This window comes from Lontra canadensis, unplaced genomic scaffold, assembly GCF_010015895.1.
Source record: "Lontra canadensis isolate GAN:19392208 unplaced genomic scaffold, GSC_riverotter_1.0 scaffold135, whole genome shotgun sequence".
Classification (NCBI taxonomy): domain Eukaryota; kingdom Metazoa; phylum Chordata; class Mammalia; order Carnivora; family Mustelidae; genus Lontra; species Lontra canadensis.
The window spans coordinates 2,279,100-2,289,799 of NW_022631129.1; positions in this window are offsets into that span (position 1 = coordinate 2,279,100).

Sequence of the window (10,700 nt, forward strand, 5' to 3'; positions counted from 1 at the left end):
CTAACATCCACTCCTACTAAAAATTTCAGCAAAGCAAAAAGAATTGAAGGGAATTTCCTTTTCTGAAAAAGTACTTCTACCAAAAAGATACAGAGCTCACATTACCTGTAGTAATGAAAGACTGAATGTATGACTCCTCAAATTAGGATAAACTCAAGCCTATCCACTCTTATCACTTCTGTTAAACATTACAGTGAAGATTCTAATCACTTACAATAAGGCTAAAAAATGAAATTCAAATTTCATCAAATTTGAAAGGAAGAAGTAACATCATCATTATAGACACAGGATTATTTATATGGAATAATGTGATCCTCAAAAATCTACTAGACGTCTTAAGAGAGTTTAATGAGATTGTGGGATATATGAATATAAAAAAATCTCTTATGTTTCTATAGATAATGACATTAAAACTGAGATTGATAAAATAAAACTCAATTTTTAAATAGTATCAAAACCTATGAAACACTTAAGACTAAATTTGACAAATGTATAAAACAATATACACTGAAAACCACAAATATTGTTGATAGAAATCTTAGAGAAACTAAATAAATGGGTCAGAAGACTCTTAAAATTGATCTTAGAATGAATGCAATCACAATGAAAATCTCATGTTCTTTGTAGAAACTGAGAAAGTAATACTAAATTTCCTACAGAATATAAAGCTAATAATTTTGAAAAATAAGATAGAAGATGGAAGACTAATATTATTTTATTTCAAGATTCATAAAACTTTAATATTCAAGACAGCATGGTATTTGTGAGGAGACAGAAAATTACATCGAAATAATAGAACAGAAAGTCTGTAAATAGACACATGCATACATGGAACCTCTGGCAAGCCAACCTTGACTTAAAACATCAGATATCTCTAGAAGAATCTGAAGCCTGTGGCAACTGAGAGGAAATATAAGAACAAACCTCAAACAGAGTTGAACTCCAGACTAGTTTAAGTGAAACCCTATCATAAAGCCCTAGATGAAGAAAAAGCATATCCATTTCTAGGGATGAAAACTATTTTTTTTTTCATATTTAAGTCTTCTACAAGATATCCACCTGTCAACAACAAAAAATATGAAGTATATATGAAGGCAAGAAAAAACAGTTTCAAATGACAAGACTTCCTTCTTTTGATGGTAAATATATCACATATTTTTAATTGAATTGTCCATTAGTGAATACTTAGATTGTTTCCATGTCTTGAATATTGTAAATAATGCTGCAGTAAAGATGAAGGTGCAGATACCAATATACGGGTTCCATTTTCTTTGGGTAAATACCCAGAAGTGGAATTACTAGGTCATATAGTAGTTCTATTTTTAATTTTTTGAGGAACCTTTATACTGTTTTCCATGGTGGCTGAGCTGATTTCATTACCAACAGTGTGAAGGGGTTCTCTTTTCCCCACATCTTGTCCAGTATTTGCTATTTCTTGTCTTTTTGGAAATCGTATTCTAACAGATGTGAGGTGATGTCTTATTATGGTTTTGATTTACATTTCCCTGGTGATTAATAATATTGAGCACCTTTTCATGTACTTGTTAGATATTTTCTTTGGAAAAATGTCTACTCAGTTCCTCTAATTTTAGTTGGATTGTTTGCTTTTTCTTGTTATTTAATTGTATGAGTTCTTTATGGATTTCGGATATTAACCCCTTTTCTGATACATCCTTTGCAAATGTTCTCTCTCATTCTAGGCCACCTTTGCATTTTGTTGATTGTTTCTCTTGATGTATAAAACATTTTCCTTTGATGTTGTCCCACTTATTTATTTTTGCTTTTGTTGCCTGTACTTTGGATGTCATATCCAAAAAAAAATCTAGTGCCAAGACCAATGTCAAGTAATTTTTAACATGCTTTTTTTTCTAGATTTTTATGGTTTCAGGTCTTATGTTTAAGTCCTAAATCCAGTTTGAGTTAATTTCTGTAAGTAGTGTAAGACAGAGGTCTAATTTCATTATTTTTCATGAGGATAGACAGTTTTCCCAACACCATTTATTAAAGAAACTTTCTTCTTTGAGTATTCTTGGCTCCCTTTTTAAATACTAATTAGCCATATATACGTGGCTGTACTTCTGTGCTCTCGATTCTGTTCCATGGGTTTTTGTACCTGTTTTTATATAAGTACCATAATCTTTGATTATTATAGCTTTGTAATATAGTTTGGATCATGAAGTATGAGCTTCCAGCTTTGTTTTTTCTCTGCTTTGACTTCAGGGTCTTTTGTGGTCCCATATGAATTTTAGAATTATTTTTTTCTAATTCTATGAAAATGCCTTTGGAATTTTTATAAGGATTACATTGAATCTTCAGTTCTTTTCATTTTTTATTCCTTTTTGCTCCTCTGATTGTATATTTCAATTGATCTGTCTTTGAGTTCACTGATTTTTCTGCTTCAACAAGTTTGACACTGAATCTTTCCATGAATTCTTCAACTCCAACATTTGTTTGGTTCTTTTCTGTTTTTCCTTGTTGAACTTCTTATTTTGTTTTTATAGTTTGCCTGGTATCATTAAATTATTCTTCTGCTCCCTTTAGCTCTCTGGGCATCTTTAGAACAATTATTTTGAAGTCACAATCAGGCAATTCATCTATTTCCATTTCTTTGGATTAGTTACTGGAGGTTACTCTATTCCTTTGGTGGTGATATATTTCCCTGATTCTTCATGATACCTGCAGCCTTGTAGAGGTGTCTGTGCACTTGAAGAAGTTACTTTTCTACATTTTATGGACTAATTTTAGTAAGGAAAAACTTCCATTTACAAGTGGAAACCCACTGGAGCATACTGTGATCCGGGATCCAGTCATACATGACACCAAGTTCAGGGGCATGTGGCAGGTCTGGGTCCAGGAAGGCACAAGGTCTTAGCAGTTTAGACCTCTAAGATCCACAGTATTGACAACGATATGGTCTCTAGCCAGGGCTGTGAGGAGTCCAAAAGTGGCTATACAGACTACTGGGGTCCTCTTGAGTGCCTTTAGGTCCAGTGTCTAAGGACTAGTGAAGGCATCAGTTGTGGCCAGAGCAAATAGTATATACACACTCAGCTGCAGGAGCCAGATGCAGGGCCCTGACAACACACAGGGCCCTGTGTGTCGGCAGGACCCATTCACAGACTCACACATAGTGGTGGGAGTCAAGACAAGCAGCAAAGGCCAGGACCAACTTCTGGCACACTGGCAACTGTAGGTGCCCTGGCTGTGATGTACTCTATGCTAGATGTCACTGTGGGTGCACAGCAAGGGAGACCAACATCTGGAGCCAGGCTGAGGCCATGCAAGTGTCAAGCTGGAGAGACTAATTTCAGATCAGATCCATGGTGTCAGCTAGTGACAGGAGACAAGGCTGGATCTGGGCTGTGAAGTTCCTGGCTATGAGCTGCATGGTCTCCCCATTGGTACATAGCAGTGGAGGCTAGAGTCATGCGGGTACACAGCTAGAGAGGCTATCATCCAGTGTATGCACACTGGTGAGGAATAACTGCTGGGATCTAGGCTCTACCCTCACACAGTTGGCAGAGGTCTGGGCTGACTGCTAATGTGGGTCCCAGATCTGGCAGTGGTGAGGAAAGGAAGCCTAAAAGAAGTCAGGTGGCTGCTGTCTAGGATCATGAATACCTGTGGGGCAAAAGTGGTATCTACAGGGGGTCCATGGGGCTATGCTAGTCCTCGGTTTCTTCACTGGTCATAGTTGTCGAGGTCCTCTGTAGAGCAGTTCACTGGTAACCATGGTTGTTCTGTGCTGCGTGGCCCATACTGGTAGTTCTTGCTCTTCTTTTTTGTTCATAGCTCTCTCTGTATGTCAGAGCTTTGCCAATTTGTGGGTGGGCTGAAGCAGAAGCAAGTCCTTCATGTAGCGCCCCATAAGGTTGGGGAAGCTGCTTGCTTACTCAGACCCTCTTCTCCTGACAAGGGGAATTCTTTCTAGCTTAGGAATTCCCTCTTGGCACTGAATAATACTGGCCTGAGGGATGGGATGATGCAGAGAAAATTAAGGTGCTCGTCCTTCTCTTTTTGTGCAGTTATTCTTTTTTTTTTTTAAGATTTTATTTATTTATTTGACAGAGAAAGAGAGAGAGATCACAAGTAGGCAGAGAAGCAGGCAGAGAGAGGAGGAAGCAGGCTCACTGCTGAGCAGAGAGCCCAATGTGGGGCTCGATCCCAGGACCCTGAGATCATTACCTGAGCCGAAGGCAGAGGCTTAACCCACTGAGCCACCCAGGCGCCCCTGTGCAGTTATTCTTTGTTTTGTTGTTCTACTGTGTTAGTGAAGTGTAAGTGGACGCCAGAGCTCTCCAGGAGCTGTTTTTGTTGATAAATAACGGTCTAATTGTTGATCTTTGTGGAAGGAGAGAGGCTGGGATCTCTCATGTAGTCATTTTGGGTTTGGTCAATTGATTTTTCATAAGAGTGCCAAGAAAATTTAGTAAGAAAAAAATCTTTTCACAAAATGATGCTAGGATAATTGGATACCAAAGGTAGAAGAATGAACTTGGTTCCCATAAGGTACAAAAATGAACTAAAAATGTGTTAAACCTAAATAAAGGAGATAAAACTACTGAACTTACAGAAGGAAACGTAAGTGTAAATGTTTATGACCTTGAATTAGGCAGAAGTTTCTTAAAGAAGAAAGGAAAAAAAATAGATAAATTGGACTTCATTCATCACCCACATCAGAAAATGTATGTGGGTGATGAATCATAGGATTCTTCTCCTGAAGCCAGTGCTGCACTGTATGTTAACTAATTTGAAATTAAATTTTAAAAAATAAAAAAAAATTGCATCATAGTATATTATCAAGAAAGTGAACAGACCCATTATAGGAGAGAAAATATCTGCAAATCACGTATCTCGTAAGCATCTCTCATCCAGAATATATTTAAAAACCTTACAACCCAACAATAAAATGATTAATAACCTAATTTTCAATGGGCTAAAGGATTTGAACAGACATTATTCTAACTAATTTATACAAATGGCCAACAAGCTCATGAAAAGATAATCAACATCACTACTCATTAGAGAAATGAAATCAACTACAATAATGTACCACTTTACATCCAGTGAGATATGTATAAAAATATAAAAAAGAAATAAAAATGTTGGTTAAGACATAGAGAAATTGGAACCCTGACACATTGCTGTTAGAAATGTAAAATGATGTAACCACTGTGGAAAACAGTTTGGCAGTTCCTCAAAAAGATAATGATAGAGTAATGATATGATACAACAACTTAACTCCAAGGTATATAGCCAAAAGAACTGAAAAATTATTTTGATACGAAGACATGTATGTGAATATTCACAGCAGAATTATTCATAATAGCCAAAGAGTAAAACAACCCAAATGCCCAACAACTGATGAATAGATAAACAAAATGTGGTATGCCCCTAAGTTGGAATATTATTTAGCTGCAAGGAGCAATGAATTACTGATACATACTACAATAAGGATGAAATTAAAATATAATGTTAAGTGAAAGAAACTGAACACACACAAAAAAACACATAGTTTATGGTTCCATTTATATGAAATGTCCAGGTTAGGCAAATGCACAGAAACAAGAAATAGATTAGTGGTTGCCAGGAGGTGGGAGGGGGGAAATTGGGAAAGACGGGTTAATTTTGAGAGATGTGGAAGTATTCTAGATTTGATGGTAACAAAGGGTATACAATATTGTGAAGACACTAAAATCCACTAAGTTGTAAACTTTAAAATAAAATAATAAATTCCATGTTACATAAATCTTATAAAAATAAAACAAAACACTCTTAGAAAACTGCAAATAGAAGGCCACTTCCTTAACCTGGTCAAGAACATCTACAAAAGACATACAACTAACATCAGTCTCAAAGGTGAGAGAATGCATGCTTCCACTCTCAGAGTGGAAAGATGGCAAAAAGGTTTTTTCATATACTCCTAATCAACATTGTCCTGGAACTCCCAACTCAGGAATAAAAATACTCAGGAACTTAGTAGTAACTCAGGAATAGAAAAACATATTATAAATGAAAAAAAAAATCATGTGATATGATTATCTAGAAAACTAGGAGGGTCAGGGTCTCAAGAATTAAAGTCATTATTCAAAAGTCATTATTATTTCTATATAATAACAATTAGCAATTAGATTTTAATTTTTGAAATGTCATCTGTGGGGTACGCAGGTGGTGCAGTTGGTTAAGCATCCAACTCTTGGTTTCAGCTCAGGTTGTAATCTCAGGGTCATGAGATCCAGCCCCATGTCAAGCTACATGATCAGCTCAGAGTCTGCTTGGGATTCTCTCTTCCTCTCCCTGTGCCTATCCCTCCATGTGCTCTCTCTCTCTCACTCACTCAAATAAATAAGTAAATAAATCTTCAAAAAAAATCATCTGCAATAAATTAGTATATATCTAACAAAATATGGGCAGAAACTACACCTATAAAACACTGATAGAAAAAAATAAAAGAATAATAAATAAATGGAGATATCTAATGTTTATGAGTCGGAAGTCTCAATACTACTAAAAGTCAATTCTTAATTTTATCTGTAAATGAAATGTAATTCCAATCAAAATATGAGCAAGTGTTTTGGTAGATCAAATGTATAAGATGGCCAAGACAATTCTGAAAAAAGAAAATTTAAAGTAGTCATACTACATGATTTCAAGATTTATAATAAATCTACAGTAATTAGGAGTGTGGAACTGAAGAGAATTTAAATACAAAGATCAATGAATCAGAGTAGAAAACCTAGAAATATACTAAAGCAAATCAGTTCAACTAACTTTTCACAATATTGCAAAAACAATTCAATTTGAGAAATAATAGTATTTCTTACAAAGGATACTTGAACAATAGGACCTCTTTACTCAAACCCCTGAAACTTAATACATATTTCATATCTTTTACAAGATTAATTCAAAATGGATCATGGATATGAATATAAAACATAAAATTACAAAACTTCTAGAAGAAAGAAGGAGAAAATAGTTTCAAAAATAAATTTTAAAAGTGACATTGAAGGCATAATTCATTAAAAGAAAAATTGGCAAATTAGCCTTCAGCAAAAATAAACATTTATACTCTTTGAAAAACACTGTCAAAATAGTGGACCTGCTACAAGCTGAAAGAGAGTATTTTTAAATTATGTATTTGATAAATGACTTAATCAGATCCAGGATATATTCAGAATATATACTGACTCTCCAAACTTCACAATAAGATAGAAACAACAACAAAATTTTTAAAAATGGACAGATGACCTGATTAGACATTTTACCAAAAAAGACATATGAATGATCAATAAGAATCAGAAAAGATGCTCAATATTATTAGTGACTTAAAAAAAATACACAGTAAACTATTATGTGGTACAATATATGTATATTAAACTGGTTAAAATTTAAAAACAAACACTAGAGGGGCACGTGGATAGCTCAGTCAGTTAAGCGTCTGCCTTCAGCTCCGGTCATGATCTCAGGGTCTTGGGATCAAGTCCTGCATCAGTCTCCCTGCTCAGCAGGCAGCCTCCTTGTCCCACTCCTTCTGCCTGCCGCCTCCCGCTGCTTGTGCTCCCTTTCTCTGTCAAATAAATAAATAAAATCTTTAAACAACAACAACAAACAAAAACAAAAACTAGAAATAACAAGCCCTAGTGAGGATGCAGAGAAACGGTATCTCTCATACTTTACTATTTGGAAGGCAAACTATACAGCCACTTTGGAAAACAGTTTGGCAGTCTTATAAAATTAACATACATTTACCATATCATTAAGGAATTCCACTTCTAGATATTTATGCAAGGAGAATGAATTTACATTCATACAAAACCCTGTGGGTTAGCAGCTTTATTCATGCTTGGCAAAGATGGAAACAACCCAGATGTCCTCTAAGAGAGAATGAATAAACAACCTATGGTATATCCATAAAATGGAGCAGTACTCAGTTGTAAAAATAAACAATGTATTAATTCATAGGATGTGGATGAATCTTTAGTGAATTTTGCTAAGGGAAAGAAACCAAATCCAAAACACTCCATTTGGTTTGTTTCAATTTATATGACATTTTGGGAGAGGCAATACTATACCATTAGAGAAGAGATCAGTAGTTGCCTAGGGTTGGAAGTTAGGGAGGGGCTGACAACAGACAAATTTGGTGGGGGTGTGATTTATCTGTTCTATATGGTACATTGCTGATGGATATATAAACCTATGTTTTCAAAAACCATAGAAATAATACCACAGAGTGAATTTTTTTCATAAAAAATAATTCAGCCAGCATATTGATAAAAGCCAAGATTGAATGCAGACTGTGACAAAAGAATCTGTCTATTACAAATAAATGACATAGTTACATTGAAAGGTTGGGAAAGAAACAGGCATGTTCCCTCACTTTACTGCAGATTGACTCTGGTGTAAGGACCCTCAGAGTGGCTGAGACCTTACTCTCTTTTAGGATGAGAAAGTGTACGTATGTAAAGCCTGGGGTACTCCATTCAATTTTCTTCCATGACAACAATTAGCCTGAAAAGAGAAACATCTGAATGAGGGTGGAACAGAGAGACTCCCAGAGTGACTGCACCAGGATCCTGATAACTGTGTCTCTCACTTACCCACTTACTCTAGGTAATTAATTATTAAATTCTCCCTTTTTCCTCAAAATTTGCTACTCGTAATCCAAACCATCCTACCAGATACACCTTCCATATGTTATTTTAAGGAATTTACTTGAGCATGTACTTCTGTAAGATTGGTGAGTAAATCAAGAAAAAGGAAACTCTGAGATTCACAAAACTGTATCTAACCCACAAACACAACATCAGAAGTCCTGTGATCACAGCTTTGCAGCAAGCACTTAAAAACAAACAAAACAAAAAATGAAACACCCTGATCCAGGGGTTCCTGGGTGGCTCAGTTGTTTGGGTGTCTGGCTTTTGGTTTCAGGTCAGGTGGGGATCTCAGGGTCATGGGTCCCCCTGACTCAGCTGCATGCTCCCTGGGAGTCTGCATGAGATGCTTCCACTTTTCCTCTGCCCCTCCCCCACTAGTGCACCCTCTCTCTCTCTCTAAAATAAATAAATCTTTAAAACAGACTGATCCAGACTGAAGCTACCTGGCAGGGTAGAATGTTTTGGATTAGATAGTATACTTCAGGGTTTCAGAATGGCAAAGAAAAAAAAATACAGGATAAAGAAAGGATTATGTTTATTAAGAGCCAAATGTTTTGAAGAAGACACACAAAACTTTCCCATTGACAGAGACTGGGTCATTTCTCTTTATGTGAACCAGTCACAGGCAAGGCGATACAATTCCTTTGAACTTATGAGAGTCTGAACATCCTAATACACCAGCTTCTGCCATTAAGAAAGTAAGTAGGAAAAGCACTGTTTTGTTATCTGTCAGCATGTTCTGTGGTAGTATTTTGCCAGCCCATGAAAAAGGAGACTGTTACTCTGGGCTCAGAGTCTCATCCTTCCACACTGTCAGGACAATGCAGCCCCCAGATTTCAAGCCACCCCAGGAGCCAAGAGAGAGAGAAAGGAAGAAGCCCACTCAGAACCAAGTGTGTTTTCATGCTGAATTGAAAGTTACAGAAGTGACTGAGGGATTACATGGATACTACAAATTGCATATGGCAACTAGACCTGAAAAGAGGTAGAACTGGTGGTGGAAATGTAGAGCAATGATTGCTTTTCACACATGAAGATAGAGAGCAATGGTGTGTTTCCATTCAATGTGCTGTGAGAAAGGTAACATATATTTGAGCAGTCATAGAAATTTCCTTGGCAATAAAGTCTAGTTTAATTTTACAACAAATATTTCCATATCAAAATTGACTTTGTAGCTTTTTCTGTAGTGCAAGGATTACTTGATGTGCTAGACTTTCAGTGGCAGCCTCCACTTATTTTGAAATTGATTACATCGAAAGGGCTTCATCTGTAGAAAACTTCAATTTGTTAGCCATTAATTCCAAAGATATTTTTCTTAGGGAAAAAAAAAATTCTCATCACTGAGAAGATTAAGAAAGTTTTAGGAGTTTCAGTTCCTCTGGAGAAAATGTAAAATGAGGCTAGACAAAGAATCAAAAACTGCATTATTGAAAAGAAATTCTGTAGTAGTTACCAAGACCTTTTCCTTTCCTAATCACCATTGATTGCCTGACATTGTTAGAGACTCCAGAAGTCGTTAGAAAAATAGCAGGAGGACTGCTAACATACTTGTTTTACATGGCATATTATCTTTGATACAATGGCACATTATCTTTGATATGATTGTTATATAATGTATATCTTTCTAATTGTTTTAAGTTTTCTGAATTTACATTTTGTTAAAAAGGCAGATCTTGAAATTTTCTGAGACTTTTTTGTAATAAATTTAAATTTTTTCTGTTAATCTATAAATTATGGTCACCTCGAGGTGCCAGGCTTTCTCAGCTGGTAGAGTATATGACTCCTAATCTCGGGGTCCTGAGACCCACACTGGATATAGAGATTACTAAAAAAAAAAAAATTTAAGTAATTTATGGTCATTATTATAAAATGACATATATATCTGGAAATTACAGAGAACTAAACAATTAACTTGCTCCAACAGTCTTTGTGCACTGTTTTAAGCTTTGATCTATTTGCTAAGTAAACACATGAAAAGTTATATACTATGATGTCATTTACTATTATGAACATTTTCTATATCATTAAAGATTATTCAAGTAGATA